Raw genomic sequence first — 15,675 nt, forward strand, 5'->3', positions numbered from 1 at the left:
GAATTATAAGAACTGTGAGCCGCGATATGTAAGTAAAAAAATGATATATATGAAAAATGATATATATGAAAAATGAACTTCAACATTCTGAAACTCGTTTTCTTCGAAACTAGGTTTTTAGAAACGGTGTGCAAGATATCTCAGAATCTAACAAACCGATTACTGTGAAACTTGGCACGCATCTTTAGTGTAACATTTATTAGGGATTGACGATCGAACATTTTTAAATTTTTAACAATTTCGAAAAATATAAACAAAAAACGAAGAAATTTTTGGCACAAATTCGATACATCAAAAACAAATGCTGCTATTTTCATAATTTTTACAAAAATGAAAATGTTGGATCGTCGATCCCTAGAGAATATTGTTTACTTTCGAACTTTTTTTGCCTTTTCGTTGCAACTAATCCTGTTTCGCTGGAATCATGCACACCGTTAGGCAATGTAAAAAAAAGTTATGCAAAAGGATACCGTTGAAAAGTTAAATAAGAGCCCACTTTTTTTCTTTTTCAATGTTGCTTTTTATAGTTCATAATGTGTTAAAATAAACCACAAAGGCTCATGTCAATCAAATATGTACTTTTTTTTTTACTAGCCCTCCAAAGTATTCGTAATTTTTAGGTTCGTCAAACTGTCCTTAAAGCATTAATTAGGCATCGATATCCGCAAAAAGAAAAAAAAAAATTCATTTTCTTCGTAAAATTACACGAGGGCACGGCGAACTTCAAGATTATTGTCGAAAATGGAACAGAACGTTCGAACGCTGTTTCTGTTCGATTTTAACGGTATTGGCCAGAGTCTCAGTCTCCGTTTGCGGTTGTACCGCAACTGACAGTTCAGCGTGGTTGAGCGCGCGCGATCCAGTCTCTCCCGTTCCATTTAACGTTACAATTAATGAAGTTCAGGCAGACGTAACTTAAGTCGGCCTCCGCTTGCGTCGATGTGGTCGTGAATTAATTTGCCACCGACGCGACGCAACTCGTCGTGTAAGAAGCGGCTAAACAGAGGGACCGGCCGCGTCGCCCGTTGAATATTAATAGCGCGCCCGGGAACAGAAAGTTTCTGCGCTCGAGGTTCGGTGCATCGCGCCGATAGTCAAACATAAAATTATACCGGACGATGCAGCGCTCTCTTCCAGGATCGGCCTGCGAGAGATAGAACACGTTAGCGGGCCCTGTTCCGCAGATTCGATCGCTCCTAAATTATACGTTGCGAGGTCGGCGCAACTGTCTCCTTTTTTTTCTTTTTTTTTTTTCTTTCTTACTGCCAATGAAAATAAGGTCGATAAAAGTTCTTTCGCCATGATAAACAGTCTCTCGACGATGGAGGGGTGGAGCTTCTCGTAAAATCGAGAGGAAAGGAAAGAAGCGAGAATGTTGGGACAAAGAACGAACCAGCTGGCTCGGCTAAAATCCTTTCGTTAGGCCAGTCGACCGTTTTGAAACGAATCTATCTATCTATTGTGATTGCTTTTGCATTCATCCTCTTTTAAATCCGTAAACGAAAATACAGGTAGATTGTGTGTTTTCATGTATTTATGAAATATTTAAAAATGCAAAAATGCACGCAACGCAGCTATATGTTTAAAGATCTGGATGTTTTAATGATTGTTATTTACATACTCGAATAACAAAGCTTCTACGACCTTAAGACATGATTTTTAGAGCGTATTTTTAATATTTTCATAATATTTCTTGATATTTTAAGAACACGTCTATTCTGCGTGCACTGTAATTTTCTCTTGTCATTTCATACTTATTGTTGGAATATACCTACGTTATCTGATCTCCCCTCTATACAACTCATTGTGCTTTATTGGAACGAATTCAGCATAAATTTCTTGCATTTTGTTACAAGTTTAGGACATCAATAGTATTCAATGATCATATATTAATGATAAAATATTGGTATAATGAAATATTTAAGTTATGAACATATTCTTTCTTAGATGCATATGGATACTCTGGAAGATAGGCGTCGAATTTCTGATTTACTTTTTCTTCGCACCCTAAGCAGGATCCTTAATGCAGAAATCGACTTCCCTTATTACAGGAATTTAACTTAAGTGCGCTTTCCGGATATCTTACAGATTTTTCTCTTTTTACCATGTCTACGTTTGAGCAATTCGATTATATCCAGGATTTCCAATATATAGCTAAGAAGACTTTGATCTTGATCTTTTTAATGACTCGCAATCTCGGATTAAACGTAAAGCGCGTAAAATAATGCGTCCTCTTTCGCAAATATGGCGTAATATTGTTCCTTTTACATTTACAATTTTATCAGTATAGTATTTGCTATTTGTTTTGTGTTATTTTATTTTATTGTTTAATTTTTTCTTTCTTTTTGTACTTCTTCTTTTGTTAATAAACAAATAAATAATATGAAAAATTAAATAAATAAATAAATAATATGGAAAATTATATTTGAAATATAAATATAATACTCTTCATAACATCTAATGGGTATAATTAATTTTCTATCTGGATTCTGTTTCTTATGAAAATATAAAATTCCATAAACACCTGCAATCTAGATATAAGAAACAAATAATTTCTCCGTTCCATCGTGCAGCAAATTGCTAGTAATTTTTTCATAAATTTATAAACACAAAGATGCGGATAAATAACGTGGCGTAAAAATGGCAGAGACTTTCTTTCGCGTACAACGATTTTCATAGAAATCCTAGTCGATTCGTTTCGAGATTCGAATAACAAACTTCTTAAATCGTCACGGCTAGAGGCTTTCAAGCTGGAAACTCGTCCTGAAATGGTAGTTGACACGATGAATCTTAGTTAAGGAAGACAAACGCGGGATACGCTGCAACGTGTAATCCCCGGGAAAACAATAATTCTCTTCGTTGACTGAGTTTCAGGAACTTCCTATACCGGTAACGGTGAGAGCTGCTGTCGTTAAAGTCGCATTAAAGTCGACGAAGATTGTTCACCTTGTGCCACAGTTATTGCATACAGTTAGGCGCGCATCGCGTGGAATTAGAATCGACGATTCTATCTCGTTCTCTCTCTCTCTCTCTCTCTCTCTCTCTCTCTCTCTCTATCGCTTGGATTGACGCGGATCTCGCCTTTGTCTCGCCTCTCTCTTCCGTCGCCGTGTCGTATTTCGTCAAGGGGAGAGAAAGGTAACGGTCTGGAATGATTATAAATCACGAAATATTCCCGCCGGATGGAAACAATTGGCCACGTCGTGTCTCTAATTGATACAGTTACTTGTTAATTAAGCCTGTTCACGGAATCGCGCGTACGTCTGACACAGCCGATTGCACGCATGCGTGACAAGTGATAAGAAAAATTGGAAATGATCGGCAAGAATTCGCGCCATCCGCGTTTCTTTCGAGAAAAGGGGAAAGGGTATGATCGACGAGAGTTAACGACAATTTGGAATCTTTTACGAGGTAGTGAATCTGAATACGAAGAGAGTGGATTCGCGTCGGCGCGTTTAATTATCGCGTGTCAACGATGCATCCATTAATTCTTCGCCGTTTATCCTAAGAAATCACGGAATCGCGTTAAACCCCGGAAGATTCATTATCTCGTTTGGCGGACGTTGTACGGAAAAGGAAGACGCTTTATCGTGTTATTAATTCTCTGTTGCGTCGTTAGCAATCGCTACACTTATTCGCTACGTTACACGATTCTAGGAAATCGTTGAAACTGAGAATCGAATAACGGTCCGGCAATAGCGGTTAGACTTATATTGTAAGTTAATAATTTACTAATTTTATTATAATAAAAATAATTATCATATTCGAATTTATTAATTTTAGGTGAAATTTAAATTAATACTAATAGTATACATTTTTAGATTCAAATAAATTAAAATTAAATAATAAACTAGGATTAGATACCCCATTATGTTAATTTAAGATAAATTTTTATAATTAAATGTTGTATCATTAAAATAAAGTAATATGGCGGCCTTTTAATCTTTTTAGGGAAATTTGTTATTTAATTTGATGATCCACGGTAAGATATACCTAAATTATATTTATGTATTGTTATTAAAATTTATAAGTAATATAATATATAATTTATTAATTTTAGGTGGAATTTAAATTAATATTAATAGCATACATTTTTAGATTCAAATATATTAAAATTAAATAATAAACTAGGATTAGATACCCCATTATGTTAATTTAAGATAAATTTATATAATTAAATGCTGTATCGTTAAAATAAAGTAATATTGCGGCCTTTTAATCTTTTTAGGGAAATTTGTTATTTAATTTGATGATCCACGGTAAGATATACTTAAATTATATTTATGTATTGTTATTAAAATTTATAAGTAATATAATATATAATTTATTAATTTTAGGTGAAATTTAAATTAATATTAATAGCATACATTTTTAGATTCAAATATATTAAAATTAAATAATAAACTAGGATTAGATACCCCATTATGTTAATTTAAGATAAATTTATATAATTAAATGCTGTATCGTTAAAATAAAGTACTATGGCGGCCTTTTAATCTTTTTAGGGAAATTTGTTATTTAATTTGATGATCCATGGTAAGACATACTTAAATTATATTTATGTATTGTTATTAAAATTTATAAGTAATATAATATATAATAATAATTAATATAATCTTAAATCCGCCCGAAATTACACCCAATTCTCTGTTAGCTGATTACTTTCAGCCGACAGAAGTTCATTCGGATCGGTCGTTTAGACGAAAACGTTTCGATGCACGATCTATCGGCGGTAGGCCGACTCGCGATGAAAAATGCATCCCTTCGGAAGAAACATCGATGGCATCGGATTACGTGGCATCTGCCAGAATGCGCGATTGAAATCCGCGATCGCGATCCCACGACTATCCTATCTATAAGATGTACCGTTAATGGACGTCCGAAGCGTAATTCACCGGTTGGAACGAGACACGCTCGTACGCCATCTGCGATCGCTCAATATTTATATCGGCGTGCACTTCGCGATTGCAGATCCATACTGCGAACAGAAACAGAAGCACCGTTGCGTAGCATTACTGACAGAAACGGGAAGCTATGCACTGCTGGCTACCGGCAGACGACGACACTCACGAACAAAATTCCTGCGAAGGAATGCCATTTTCTTTCAGGACCAAGAAATTTCGATCGTTCATTCTCGTATCGTTGAAAAACAGATCCTCGTTTTTACTAGGAAATACGACGAGAACGCTGGATCAGAATGGCAAACGATCGTTTAACAGATCGTTGCTTAGATTCCCTTCCTTTTTCCTCTCGAGTCTTTCCTCCTGCCACTTGAACGAGATCGGCGATAAATAGACGTTCGACGCCGGCATTACCATTAAAGATGAGGCTGATTCTCTTAAGCTCTGCTAGGAATCAACAGGATGTTGTATATAGCCGGGGGAACCGGTGATTCGCTTTAAATTGCGATTCTTCGTTTCCGGTCTGTTCTCGATCTCTTTTTGGTCTTATTTTACAAATATATTAAGGAGATTTGTCAATTTCTTGAACAGAATCCTTCCGTGTTATTTGATGGTTTCTGTCGTTATAATCTTTATTCTTCCCGATCGTTCGTGTTTTTCATCTTCGGTTTATAAATTATCACTATCTTATTTATCTATAATTATTTATCTATAATTATTTATCTATAATTATTTATGTAATAATTATTTATCTATAATTATTTATGTAATAATTATTTATCTATAATTATCAATATCTAATATTATGTACTACTTCATTATAGTTTTAGTTTTTGTTTTATTCCTTTAGCATTCTTCAATCTCTTTCTACAGATTACTACAAGATATATACAGAGATGGTACAACCGAGTAAAAAATTATTCTACGTGATAGAAAGAATAAAATTTTTTCATTAAAATCTTCGTTCTGATGAAAATCGAGTTTGAAAATTTTGAAAATCCAGCATTACTTGAATTTAGCTAATTGTAGACGCGACAAAAAAGAATAATTAACAGAAGGTTATTCGTACGAAAGTAAAAAATGTAGAATAACTTTTTTTTGTACGATGCTTCGTTTTCTTAGTTATCGAGTGCATGTGTACCAAGGCAATTTTTAACGAAACATAGTCAAAGTCCATTTTTTTGAAAACGACTAGTAAATGAAAATATTTCATTTCACACTTTCCACTTATTTTTTTGCGTGAAATATCCTCATGTTGATTACTTGTGTCTGTCCAGTATAGAATTAGTGTATTAGTACATTCGAGTGTACTTGATAAATTTTCAAATAATCTTCTCGAAAACCAAAGAAAAAATTTCAATGAAAAAATTCTTTATTTCACTTATTACTCGATTACATCACCAATTTCGAGGTATATATCAAATATTCTCAATAGGATTGTCCGTCTTATCTTACGCTTCGCCTCTTTGTCCTACATCTCCTTTGTGTTTGCCCTTTCGCGAGAAAGTGACGATTGCCAGGTGAGTAACCATTAATTCGCACCAATTGGCAATAGAGGCAGAGAGTCGCGAGTAGAGAAGGACGCGGAACGAGATTTGTAGGGAAACACAACGGTTAACGGTAACAGAGCGACGAGGAAATAAAGGCGAGCGAGCAGTGGGCGTCGTTGGCGGCCGTGGCCGTGGCCTCGCCGACCAGCTTCGATAACTAAGGTCGGCAGCATTTTATGGAGTTCGCGCTCATAAGTGTAACGGTGTACGAATGCAAGTCTCACGATTCGCGCTTCAGAGGAGCGGTTACCGTTGCGCGGTCCACAAACTCCGCGCAGCCGATATTCTGCAACAGTCGTGTGTTCCTGTTTGCTCTTCCATCTCCATCGCGCTCTTCATTTTTTTTCTTTCTCCCGTTTCGTATCTTTCTTTTTCGTTTACGCCAGCATTACGGACCGCACGCTCGTTGTCCTTTTCACGAAACGATTTATATTACCCATTACGTGCTCTTCGCGAATCGATTGGCAAAGACGATTATACGTTCTCGTCGATTTAAACGGTGCTTCAAACATCACGACACCGACAGATCCAGCGGTACGTTTCACGAACTGGACGACTCTACGGCCCGGAGATATCAGGGTTTAAGCACTAAACAAATGTCACGATGATTCCTCGCGATAGGATGGAATAATGGAAACGGGGACGACTGTTCTATTTTCACACCCACGTGATGTTAGAAGCCGTTGCCAGGCGGCCGTTATCGCAAATGGATGCCACAAAAACTTGATTACCGTTCGGTGACGCGGATACTTCGTGTTCAGCGATATCAGCACGCGTTTAACCTCTTGCGCTGGCAACTGATTGCGGACCATAACGAGTGACCAAACCGTATACAATAACTTGTCGCTTTCTTTTTTAACTCGTCACTGGATAGAAATTATTGAGAAGTAATAATTTGTTATTTGTTTTACTTGGGTTATCCTTAAATATACTTAAAACTGAGAAAATGTTGTAATTTTGGGACAAAAAACTTTCGATATACGTAGCACGTTATTCCAGCGCAAGTACTACTTGCGCTGACAATCGATTGCGGACCATAACGAGTGACCAAACCGTATACAATAACTCGTCGCTTTCTTTTTTAACTCGTCATTGGATAGAAATTATTGAGAAGTAATAATTTGTTATTTGTTTTGCCTGGGTTATACCTAAATATACTTAAAACTGAGAAAATGTTACAATTGTGGGATAAAAAATTTTCGACGTACGTAGCACGTTATTCCAGCGCAAGTACTACTTGCGCTGGCAATTAATTGCGGACCATAACGAGTGACCAAACCGTATACAATATATACAATAACTCGTCACTGGATAGAAGTTATTGAGAAATAATAATTTGTTATTTGTTATCCTTAAATATACTTAAAACTGAGAAAATGTTGCAATTTTGGGACAAAAAATTCTCATTGTAGTGCAAGAAGTTAAGTAGCGTATTTGCTCGATTTGCAGACAAACGGAATGCGGCGGAATCTCATCGCAAGTCCTCCGGGGGACTTTTCCAGGATCGTGAAGCCTGATACGCTAAAACTACTACTGATAGGCTACTGTTTCAGCAGTAGAGTCTTTTTTAAAAAAAAAAAAAAAGTCTATCGAAGCGTCGATGTCTGTTCGAATAGATGAAACTGTAGCACCTCGTTTTCTCGCGATCCTTGCGGTCGGCGAACAGACGTGGTCGCTGAACAGGAACCGGCTTTTTCTTTCCGGTGTTCCTTCCGCCAACGACACGGTTTCGGTGGCCGGCCTTCTAACGGGCTGCGGCAAACGGTTTCGTAACGCTTGTTCTTCCAAGAAGTGGAATCGAATCGACTCCTTCGCTGAAGTATTCCGATCTCGTAGCTTCCCGAGTTGTGAAAATCGAACGAAGAACAAGCTGATAGCTTTAGGCAAATGTCAATAAGAATAACAAAGGAAGCTCGGAAAGTTGAACGAAACGAACGAGACGAAGGTAAAGTATGTTTTTAGCGCAGTGGAGCATCGAAACGTAAGGACGGTCCAAGAACTGGATCGGAGACCGGTATCCACCGTTTTACCCACATACTGCGGCCCACGAAAAATTACGAGGGTGGCTCAAAACAAATAAAGGACGTTTAAACTCCATTGAAAAATTATACTCTTATCTATTGATAAAAAGTACAACAAGTAATCAATATCAGAGTTTTCCTTTCCGTTTCTCCCGATCGTGCTAGTCATCTAGATCGCGTATCTCCGTCACTGTGCCCCTCGTCGATACGATGCACGAATGTCGATCGTCGTACCGTTGATCTATCAATTTACAAGTGATGCGATCTGCAGGTTGCGTCTGCCGCGCGGAAGGCGCAATTCAATATCACGTCTTATCTTGACTTTTTGTCAAGGATGCACGTCCTTTTGACAAGGTTGTGCAACGTCCAACGTTCACGAGCTTGTTACCAATTCCAGTGAAGAAGATTGCGCCGAGTTCATTAAAAGCTCCGTTGATTTTGTACGTTGCGCGTTCCACATTGGAGATCTTTCATTAGTGATTTTTATTTAGCGATTGAAAAATCAGGGTGAAATTACCAGTAGGTATTAGCCGTTTCAAGCACGGGTTGCGAAGCAAATGTGCTCGAGAAGACTGTTCCTCCCTCCCTGCCGCCGAAATTACACAGCCCGTTCAGATATTTCCTTTTTGTTTTTCACTACGTTCCAAACGACCAATTGTGCAGGTGTTCTCGGATGGGCGAGGGGATTGCCCTTTATTTTTACTTTATAATGAAGAACGAGGCGCTCTGAACTGGCAGTTTCGTTTCATAAGAAATCTTCCACGGGACTAGAAAAGCAGGAAATCTAAACGACCGATCGCTTAAATTAAAGCGTAATTTCTCTCGGACGGGAGCGGAATAATTTATCCGGAGGTTTCGTGTTATATTTAAATCGCCAGGGAAACACGAGGCTTCGGGTTGTAATCGCGAGGAAATACCAACGATAATAACACGAATGAAATTATTGAAGGTTGTGCCGAGTGAATTGATAAAATGCGCTCGCACCTATTTGCGTAGCACAGCCAGGAAGTAGCTTCAAAACGTGCTAAGTGTTCGATAATGAGTTTCTGTCGTCTTCTTTCCTCTTTCGTTTCGTCTTTGAACTAATCTACGCTCATCATTCAGTTTCGATTTTCGTATTATTATCTTCCATCAATCCCCCTCTCGATTTTCTCGTTTCTCTGTTAACGTTGTCGACTGGAAATTTGTTGCTACCTTCACCTCCATGCAGCCAAGTTCGTTTGTTTTCGAGAGCTAATCGTTCTCCCCGAGTAATTGGTTTCTCCTTTGGCTCGTTTCCTTTTCACTTTCCCGCCGGCTGCGTAGCTTCTTCCTTTCGAGCGTGTACACACACCGTCCGCGCAAATTACGAGTTAGAAATTGAGCGTTACTGATTAAGGGCGGAAGAGATAATAGGCAGGAGCGCGTTCGAGGATATTGTTAGCCATAATGAGATACCTTAAATACCTTCTATGAACGGCCGTGTCTTCCGTGAACGGAGCTGGAATCCTCGGAGGAGGAACGATCAACGGAGGAATGTCGAAAGGTCGTCGCACGGCGACGCACGAATCGAAGTAATTTACTACGATCATAATCTAGCTGTTCGTTCCACGCGCCCGCAAAACCCAGGCACCGTCCTCATTGTTCGCAAATGAGAATTTGTTTGCCGGTTGGTAACCGGTCGTTCGTTACGACATTCCACGCGTGTCACTTATAAATCCGACATCCGTTATGCGGTTCACATACATCTTCACCCGCCGGCTGAACCGTGGCAAACTGACGGACCGCTGTTTCTATTCGATCGCGTCTCGTCAGACTTCCGCCAAATGAAGAAGAAATGTCGAGCGAAGCTCGGAATCCTTGAAGGTTCGAGATACTACAGGAGAAGAAGTCGTTAACCACTTGCGCTGGCAACTGGCGGACCGTAACGAGTGACCAAATCGTATGTTCAATAATTCGTCCCTTTCGTTTTCTTTTGAACTCGTCGTCGGTGTGATATCACTGGATAGAAATTATCGAGAAGTAATAAATTTATTATTCGTTTCGCTTACTTAAATATTAACTTAAAACTGAGAAAATAGTGCAATTTTGGGACAAAAAATTCTCGATATGCGTGGCACGTTATTCCAGCGCAAGAATGACCAAACCGTACACAATAATTCGTCGCTTTCTTTTTGAACTCGTCGGTATGATATCACTGAATAGAAATTATTGAGAAGTAATAAATTTATTACTTGTTTTGCCTGGGTTATACTTAAAACTGAGAAGATATTGCAATTTTGGGACAAAAAAATTCTCGACGTACGTAGCACGTTATTCCAGCGCAAGTACTACTTGCGCTGAAAATCGATTGCGGACCATAACGAGTGACCAAATCGTATGTTCAATAATTCGTCCCTTTCGTTTTCTTTTGAACTCGTTGTCGGTGTGATATCACTGGATAGAAATTATCGAGAAGTAATAAATTTATTATTCGTTTCGCTTATTTAAATATTAACTTAAAACTGAGAAAATAGTGCAATTTTGGGACAAAAAATTCTCGACATGCGTGGCACGTTATTCCAGCGCAAGAATGACCAAACCGTACACAATAATTCGTCGCTTTCTTTTTGAACTCGTCGATATGATATCACTGGATAGAAATTATTGAGAAGTAATAAATTTATTACTCGTTTTGCCTGGGTTATACTTAAAACTGAGAAGATATTGCAATTTTGGGACAAAAAAATTCTCGACATGCGCGTCATTCCAGCGCAAGAGGTTAAAGAACGCAACAGATCCACGACAAAGATTTATAGGGCAGTGTTGCGAGTTTCCTGCGTAAAACGTCTCACACCTGTTGATACTTCCCTTGGCGACAAATGGACCGGTTGACGCGGATGGTACGAGACGAGACGGCGAACAACGGCGAGCGGTCGCTGTTAGAACGACGCTTAACAACGCTCGACGAGGAAACGTTAATTAACTGAGAAGATTTCGCGGGATAAAATTCCAAAGGGTGGTCGGTGGAAGCAGGTCGCCCGACGACGGATATCTAATTGTAACCGGGCGAAGCGCGGAGTTACTAAGATGGTCAGGGCCGTAGGCAGCCTCGGGGTCAACGGCCAGGCGGCGCGGCGCCTGAAAGATCCTTCATCGGCTGAATGCGAGATAGTGGGGCAGGTCGCGGCTGCGAGTCCGGGGAAAGAGGGAAAAGGGAAGAAAAGAGCTGACACGGGAGAAGAGAGCATTGCTGAGTCGAATGGTAGATACGCGCGAATCGTCAAATGGAAAACGTCGTGTTTGGTCACTTTGGCGACTTCTCGATTTTTCTCCATTGCCGATTGCTCGCCATCGGACACAACAAGATACTGTTTGCTCGATAATCGTTAAAACAAGCGGGATCGAGGATCGTTGATCAAACTGTTTCCTGACAAATGCAATTAAGTTCCATGACTCGGGAATCGCGACCGGTGTTTCCAGAATATTACAAAAAACTTGGCTGTCGATTGTAGTTCTCAAGTTCGTTCAATCTTGATCGTCGCTGGTTGACGCTGTGTGACACGGCGATAAGGTAGAAAGCGAGGCTTTTAAAAAAAGCATAGGAAAGATGACGGCGACGATGATGAGGATGATGATCGCGGTGATGATGGTGATGGCGGTAATGAAGAAAGAGTTCGTCACGGCGCGATGAACGTGCGCGCGCACGCCACTTCTAAGTAACAGCGAGCCTCTTTCCTCCTGGAATCTACAGTGTCCATGATCCCGCTTGATGTTAATATTCTTTGGATTGTTTCAAAGCGGAACGAGTCCTCGGGAGTAGTATAGATTCCACGTCATTTCTCAGGCACACGAATTAAAGTTTTTTGTTAACAATCGTTCTTAACAGCCATCCGAGGTTCGTTGTTCAAACGTAGCACCTTGCGCGAATCAACGTTGGTCTCATTCGAATTTTCCAGCCGACGACCGGCGATATTTATGAAAATAGAAGAGAGAGATTGGTTCATCGGTTTTTGACGTGATTCTAAAATTAAAATATTAGTACACACCGATGATAATGCGAATCCCTTGCGTAACTTGCTTCCATATGTCCCCTTTGTCTCGATGCGCGAGATGTAATAACAATACGTGTGACAGTTTCCCTGTGGCAGCGTGTACACCGTACGCAGCCCCTAAAGCCACCAGTTTTATTGTTTTCAGAGATAATCGGGATTCTTTCGCGCGCCGTAAGGTGTGCGTGACACAGAGGTAATTAGGTGCGCGCGAGTTATGCAATTAAATATACGAACATACCCGATGATTTAATGGTTGTTGAACTTTTCGCGCGAACCATAATGGACGGTTCTCGACGCCCTGTGCTTTCTAACAACGTTTCCGGTCACCCGACAATTACACTTTCGTTCGTTCGATCTTCCGTTTGCTCCGTTTGTTAGCCACGAATAATCGCCATTATTCGAAACGTTCGTTTCGCGAGAAGAGTTCACGCGCGCGCCGCTCTAACTTCTCATCGGTAGGCCAACACGGAAAACGCGTAAGTACAGGCGATCGTGTATCTTTGCACGATCATGTTTCAACTGGTATCCAACGGAACGGATAATCGACGATAGCGCTGAAGCCCAAGCACTTCCTGAACCCGACGATTCGTAATTTTCGCGAAGTAACGACGCCGCGCTGGTGCGAGTATCGGCAGGCGTTATGCCTCTCCGGCATTGAACTCACCGACATCGAGCGCGCAGCTGCGTGCGCGACTTTCAAGTTCAAGACTTTCGAAATCCGTTTCACGGTACAAATTTACACGCGTACTTGTTTAAAAAAAAAAAAATATTCTTCGTACGTATGCCTGTATCGTTAAGATTTGTTCGCTTTACTTGAAAGTTTGTAAATTTTCTTTTTTCTTTTTTTTTCAATTCTTGGTCGGAATTTGACGCGACATTACCTTATTCGAATTTACGTATTGTGAGGCTGACGTGCTGTTCCGAGGGTCGATGGACTTCCGACTAGTCGAAACAAGGTACCAGCATGAATATTCGGCTGGTGTCGCGAGCCGACACGAAATCATCCGTTTATCGGGAATACAAACGAGTGTCTGCCTACGGCTCGAAATATCCGAATCTATTCAAAGCATTTCTCTTCCCTTTGTGAAAACATTTTACCTGGCATGACACGACAAAACGATTCAGTGGCTGGATCATTGAAAATTATTCGATCGATTTGAAACACGTTTCGCCTTTCCATACAATTATTCACGCGGCCTGGCGTAGCTTGTAACAAAATCGTGAGTAACGTCTGTCGAAGAAAAAGTCCATTCTTCGTTTGCGATAAAAACAGATCGGTCTCGATCCACGAGCAGCGTTCGATGCTCGCAGTTTCGTTCCTAGTTTTAAAAGGTAATTGAAGTGTGCTGGCGTGGCGAAACAAGCGTGACGGAGGAACAACGTTTCGGTTTTATGCGCGATATTACGGGCCTTGGACGTTGCTCAACACGGCCCTGACTTTGAACCGCGTTTGCTCGACTCTCACCGTGGGAATGGCGACCACGAGGCATTGCGCCGATCGCACGTACGTTTATTTTCCCGCCTCGATCGATCATCGCTCGCGTCCGATTAAAATCAACCGATCCTTCGATCATCCAATCAACCATCGCTCTTCGCTCTTCTGGCAATATTTTACAATCGGGATCTTCTTGCGTTATGTTCGACGTTCGTAACCATCCAAACATATATCCAAAACGTATCCCTATCTATTCTCACACAGGTAGGAGCCACCTAATTGACGAATACATATTCGAAAATAACGGCGAGGAAGATTCTCATCGGGTGAATAACGAACTTATTATTCTCCGTCCTCGCGGTGAGCGTTGATCGATCGTTGAACTGTGGCGAACTCTCAACAATTGGATGTCCCTTATCAAAGAAGAATCTTCGTCGCCGATGCGTTCGAACATTTATTCCACCAGTAGACATTCCGCACGTACCTTTGTCAGAAATCCACTCGATACCAAACTTGGCTCTTCGGTTCACCAGTTCTCTCTAATCACTCTCGGTTATCACTAGTTTCTCCAACTTTGTCCCGAAACTCCGCGAAACCGGAGATCTTTTGGAAGGAGATGAAGGAGGAACGACGGAGGGATGATCGAACAAACCTTCACCGAATTTTCGTTCACCGGGCGATCACACACGACGGAACACTTCCTTCCACGAACGGACGGACGGACGGACGGACGGACGGACGGATAGATGGAAAAAAAATCAACGTTCCTAATGGCTGGGCTGTCGGCACGGCTCTGTCTTCGAGGCGGCGCATCGAGCTCACTTTATAAACGGTGCTGGCCGGGTGGTGGTCGCGTTTGCTTGCCGGTTAAACCTGCAAGACGATTGGACGAGTTCGCGTAAACAGGCGGCGCGATTGGCCGCGAGATCTAGCGGTACCGCGGCTCCATCCAAGGGGGATCTCTCGCTTCTTCGTGGCTACGACGTTTCCGTGCGTCTCTGTCTTCTTCTTTCTTCCTCTTCCTCTCCGTCCTTCCCTTCTCTATTTTCTCCCTTTCCTCTACAGATCCAGTACAGGCTAGTTACTTCGCGTAATTAGGGAACAGTGACATTTTACCGTTTTTTTTCTTCCACTCCTTCTCCTTTCGTCCCTCTAGTTTTCTTCTCCTCTTCTTTGTATCTCTCGCCCTTAGCCGCGCGGCGGCAGCCGCGTTAATTGCTTCTAAATCGTTCGCCGAGCGATTTGCTTTCCAATGAAATGCTCGCTCGTTCGCCATAAACCGACCATCGGTGAGAATTCCAGAAACACGCTCGGTCGCTCGTCTTTCTCCATCCACTGTCACTTCGGCTTTTGATCTCGCTTTGGACTCGATCACGTTCAGGTGAAAACGGAGAACGTGTTCGATCGACGCGATCTTATTGAGATGGCTGATACGTGCGCGCGTTTCGCTATCGCGATATCATTTCGCTGTCGCGGAAATGTCATACTGGCTTCGTTTCACAAAATGAGAAACGAAGACGAAGCGGAGGGACGGATCTTTTGGACCGAAGATCGATTGGAAGATGGTGGGTAGAATGTGTCGAGAAACCGCGACCAGGAAGCGCGAGCAACGCTCGTACTTGGCGGCGTAGGGTCAAGTCGAGGCAATAAGCGAGATTAATTCGGCGTCGGTCGGCAAAAGCCCTGGCATGGACAAGTTCAACGATGAAGACGATAGCTTGTCGTGCGACGCGACGCGATCTCTGATTAAAGGCC

General features: G+C 41.1%; 1 protein-coding gene across 2 annotated transcripts in view; it reads right to left on the reverse strand.

The window, feature by feature from the left end:
- The window catches only part of LOC122529695, a 59,215-nt gene extending 44,509 nt beyond the window's left edge, over nucleotides 1-14,706 (reverse strand). For both annotated transcript variants that reach the window (XM_043656064.1, XM_043656063.1), the window contains exon 1: nucleotides 14,405-14,706. The gene's annotated coding sequence lies outside the window, so the exon portion shown is untranslated. The remainder of the gene's footprint in view (nucleotides 1-14,404) is intronic.
- Nucleotides 14,707-15,675: the final 969 nt, after the last annotated feature.

This window comes from Frieseomelitta varia, unplaced genomic scaffold (assembly GCF_011392965.1).
Source record: "Frieseomelitta varia isolate USP_RPSP 00005682 unplaced genomic scaffold, Fvar_1.2 scaffold_302, whole genome shotgun sequence".
In the NCBI taxonomy this organism is placed as follows: Eukaryota; Metazoa; Arthropoda; class Insecta; order Hymenoptera; family Apidae; genus Frieseomelitta; species Frieseomelitta varia.